Below are 5,533 nucleotides of genomic sequence, written 5' to 3' on the forward strand. Positions count from 1 at the left end.
CATTCACTTTTTTGGAACAATTTTGGAGGTTTCGGGACCCGTTGTCGAAAAATCTCGAGATAATAGGGGATGCATCCCAGGGTCATATAATCTCGAGATAATAGGGGATGCATCCCAGGGTCATATAATCTCGAGATAATAGGGGATGCAATTTTAAATAGATTATTCATACCTTCTAGCTACAAGTGATTTGAAAATCGGGCCGATTGGGACACAACGTATACTGTTAAGGCTTGTTTAAACCCGCCCTATTTTTAGGTCGGGCTAGTGGGGCGGACCGATGTTGATCACCGATACTACTAGCTTGACCATTAGAGGTAAAATATGCAATTAGTTTGGCCAAGTAAATTAGCTAATTGGCTTAGAAAAAACTTGCCAAAAGGAAAACTAGTAATTAAGATGAAAATAATTAATTAATAATTTAAACAGTAAGCTATTAGCTAGCCATTGGGATTCAAATTAGCTAGAATGATTATTAGCTTAAAAGCTTATGTGGCATGACAAGTTGATTTGATATTTAGCTTACTATTGGAGTTGCTCAAGTAATTTGCATCAAAAGTGGAAAAAAAAATTGTAGGAACAATTGTGCAAAAATAAATGTAATCATTGTAATTATATTAAATCAAAACAATAATAACTTTAAATAGTTAATCTTTTTTCGCTAGTATGAGAATTCGATTAGTTTTACTTTCACAAAATTGCAAAAATAAAAGAAAAATAATCTACAAAATGTTACTAATCTCATGAAACAATGGAAGAAAACAAAATTAATATTTGGTCTTTAAGCTTTCCATATTTAAAGCAATTGAATCACTAAATCTCTCTTCTAATCCAATATAAATTCATACTAACGAAAAAAGAATCTTCTAATCCACTATGCCTTTTAAACGGTAAATTTAGTTGTTAAGGTACATGTCACATAATTGAAAATTACTCATTCTCGGGCCTTATATGTGAGACTTGTTTTATTTCGAACCAACTTATATGACCACACTGGACACCAATACGCACGCAATTAGATCAATTTTAAATAATTATACAGAAATTGGCAAAAAAAACGAGAGTAGCCTTCAAATTTGGCAAATTAGGACTTTTTTGACCCATAAATGAAACATGTGAAGTTGCTCCCATGGACCCAAAAACACCCCGAGAGGCCATTGGGTGGCTAGAATCATCCCCATAACACACCGAGAGGCCATTTGAGTTGCTAGAACCATCCATTTGCCTTTAAACGGTCAATTTGACTTTTTTGGTCTTCGCCACATAATTGAAAAATACTCATTTTCGAGCCTTAATATACCAATGAATAGGATTTTTTTTGTTCCAAACCAAGTTATATAATCTTGTGGGATACCTCACACATTCAGTTTATTTTGTATTTTTTTTACCTAAATTGGGCAAAAACCGTTAATTATAATCTTTAAATTTCATCGATTTTTGCGTTTTTTTTAATACTATAAAGCTACCTTTGAAGACATTGAAGTGCATTTTGGCTATTCCTTTCTGGGAAATCTTCTTTTTTTTTTTTTTTTTTTTTTTTTTGCTTATTTGTAGTGCAGCCAAGGTAGATTATATTCTCTATGCTTTGCCTTTCTTAGTTGAAAACTTCAAATGCCTTTTTTCATCCATACAGATGATGTAAAGAAACGTGCAGAAAAAGTTCATGAAAAGATACAGGCAAAACTTGGTACTTAGAACTCTGTACAAGTTTACAACCAGATGAGGCATGATCTTGGAGAGAAAAGGTTCAAGAGGAAGCAAGACGAGAAGCTCATGGCTGTTATTAATCCTATCAAAAATGCCAAGAGAAAAATGAGGGTTTCTGCCAAACATCAAGCCCATAAGAAGAGAAAAATGATGGGTATGAAGATGGATAGATGGATGCACTAGTGTGCAAATTTTCTTAAATTTTTTTGTACATATCTCTTATGATAATTGATATATTTGATCAGTAATATACTATTGGGCCTTTGGCTTGCTAATTCATAAATGCGATATATTCAATTTTCACATTGTCTACTTACAAGAGATATCTTCATGTCTTAGATGAGGAGGATAATTGATGCTCCACAAATAAGAATTATTAACCATACCCAAATTGCTCTTAAAGACTATCAATTAAAGACTAAGACTAACAAATTAACTTATTGATGCATCTATCCCATCCAAAAAAAAAATTATTTGACCATCAAAGTTAGGAAGAAGTATCAATATATATAGGAAGAAAAAAGAAAAAAAGTAAAAAACACATGTTTTCAAATGAACCAATTCTTAAAATAAATAAATAAATTAATTAATGTGGTATGGGACAAGGTTAGACAACATTATTAATGGATAATTATAAATTTATTAGAGTTGATAAATCCCTCAACCTATTTAATTTATAATTTATTAGATTCGCTTTATCAAATATTACAAGACGTATAACCACTTATAAGTTCAACGAAGGTTAGATATGAAGATCCACATAAGGTGAAAACCTCGTCAATTTTTGTGTATACCCTTGTATATTCTATTCCTTCCAATATACATACTCTACAGAGTTAGAGAACTTCATAAATAAAGCGCAATTACAAAGTTTAAAGGATACAAACTAATAAAAGCACTAAACATAAAGAAAAAAAGACTTGTGGAAATCAACATCCTTGGGACATTCGTAAATAAAGATAGTTCTTTTTACAAAATATATCTAATTCTTTTTTTCCCAACATCTCTATTCTCTCTCTCTATATATATTAATACAAAATGTCCACTGCCTCATTCTATTCTACTCATCTGTTCTATTTCTTTCTTCTACTTCTTGTTCTGTTCCAAATATCAAGAATGGAAACACAAAGGCCTTACTCCGGCAAGCAAAAAAGCGTCGATAAATGGAGCAATCTTCCAAGAGACATACTCTTACACATCGTCGAACACCATGGTTTGAAAGCAGACCTTCACCGTCTTCGCGCCGTTTGCTCTTCTTGGCGAACCACTCTTTCTCCAAACCCTGAATTTCCTTCCCAACTAAGACCCTGTTTCAGGACTCCAACACACCCTCTTTACGGAGACCGCCCTCTTTTCCTCCTCGAAACCCGGTTCTACTTTCTCTCTCCTCTCCCATCTTCCGGCGTCGATGGTGGTGCTTGGATTGCCAAGATGATTGAACTCGAACCCTCCAAATGGCACCTCCTTAACCCGGTTGATGAACTCTTGAAGCTAGACTACTTTCACTCGGATCCACCCATTGTTGGGAAACTGGGTCTCAATCTGTTGGATTGTTGGCTTCTTGAACTTGATAGACCCATGTACTTGGTTCAATTATCGGACCTTAAAACCGGACCTGAATGTGTATCCTTCCAAGTTGCAGGTGGGTGGGCATTGAATTCGAGTTATAAGTATGCTGTGTTAGTGATGGGTCATTGTGGGTTGATGTTATGGAGATTGGGTGATAAACAATGGATTGATATCGAGATTTGCCATTGGGGAACTTTACTTGATATGGCTTTTCATAATGGAAAGTTCTATGTAATCTTGTTCAAACTAATTGGGCGTAATTGTCCTAAATGGAAAATCGGAGTAATCGATCCTCAAGAAAAATTGATTTCGATGCAGTTCATAGATAGGCCTGATTTTTTGGTACAAAATCAAATGGACGAAGAAATTGAAGTCAAAGGGATTTCATATGAGTTCCGGCAATTGAAGATGGTTTCGTCGAATGAGGAGTTGTATCTTACCATCGACGGAATGCGAAAGGATAATGGTAGACATAGTTGGACTAGCAGAATGTGAGTGGGTGCGTTTGAAAAACTTGGGTGATCGAGCTTTTTTCCTTGGATTTGGACTTGATCAAGAGAGGTCATTTGGTATCCCATCTTTGAAAGATTATCTACCACAATGGAAGCCGAGTACGATTTGTTGGTGGTTTCCTGAGATCCAGCCATGGGAAGAGGTGGAGGGATATGGTAAAGGAAATAGCAATCCTATGCCAAAGGGACTAGAGTACCTCAACAGTCTCATTTTTCCAACATATGATGAATATTTTCATGTGTTCAACATACAAAAGCAGGTCAGGCGTCTCATGGACTATCCAAACAAGGACCATAAGATGTATCGAGGGTTGTTCTTTCCGCCTCCACCTTGGGTTAAATGGCACTGCCCTAGCCTTGGAAATGTTAATGTCAGCTTTACTGGTTTGTATATCGATGATGATGATGATGATGATGATATCGCTGAGGAGGAAGAGCATGCTTATATCACTGATGAGGAAGAACAACATGCTGATACCGATGATGAGGAAGAACAACATGCTGATACCGATGATGAGGAAGAGCAACATGCTGATATCTCTGATGAGGAAGAACAGCATGATGATATTGCTGATGAGGAAGAACAGCATAGACAATGTTGAGCTCAGGTTAAGTGCGTGGCTTAATTGCATTTTCACATACATGAGATAACGCGCAAGGTTGTTTACTATACTGATTTCGTTGTGTTTCGATTGTGATCTTGCTTGCTGGATCTATCTAGTGCTAGTGTAGAGTCTGTAGACAGTGTAGTGTTAGTAGAAATTGGTAATATGTATGCCAAGATACTTCATTTTTTCTAGTAATGTAAGAAAAATTAGTTTTAAGTCTTTGAACATTTACTTTGTATATGTGTCCACGACGTTGTTTTTCATTTAATATAGGAGGTGATTGGTTTGCCATTGAACTAAAAAGCTTTTGTAAATAAAATAATGTTGCTCAACTTCTACTAAACAATCTATCATCATTCTTCACAAAAAAAAAAAAAAAAAAAAAAAAAAAAAAAAAAACTATCTATCATCACAAAACAAAAGACTGCAAGTAATATTCATTATATCCAGTTTTCTCCGGATCTTTACTAATCAATTACCAATACGGAGTATAATTTATACAACCATTTAACAAAAGAATTAGCCACATAATCGTCTATCAACGTCAAGCCACCACCATCGAATAACCTTTGTGGCCGATCGTCCTTTTTCTCTACATAACGAGGGAAGATTTTCCGAGTGCTATACTTTCTGTTGGCACAATGCTCAATCCTATACAAGCCTGATTACTGATGCACTATGCATGCTTACAACCATGGAATTGAAGGCAGATGCTTAATATTATGATTAATCATAAATTTGTGACTAGTACCGAATTTAAAGTACTCATTTCATTTCATGAAGACCTTTCCCTCTCAATAGCTTCGACGTGAAAAACCTTGTGCATAGACTCAAGATATTTGTTGAGTACGAAACTTGGCACTAAGTAGGTTGCCATAACATGAGAGGCCATTGTTGAATATACAGTGTGACCTCTAGCTCCAATTCCAGTACAATACTTATAAAGTTCACACTTCAAAAGAAGAAAAAAAAAATATCACGTCAAAAGTCTTAGCACTTCATACATATGGCCGCAAATCATATATCTGGAAGACCCCCAAAGAACATGCTACTCGGTTTCAAAATAAGCAAAGGAAGCAGAATCGAAGGGGGATAAAAACAGAGAGAAATAGCAGGAAAACAATTTCTAAGGAAAAA

The sequence above is a fragment of the Chenopodium quinoa genome, unplaced genomic scaffold, assembly GCF_001683475.1.
Source record: "Chenopodium quinoa cultivar QQ74 unplaced genomic scaffold, ASM168347v1, whole genome shotgun sequence".
In the NCBI taxonomy this organism is placed as follows: Eukaryota; Viridiplantae; Streptophyta; class Magnoliopsida; order Caryophyllales; family Amaranthaceae; genus Chenopodium; species Chenopodium quinoa.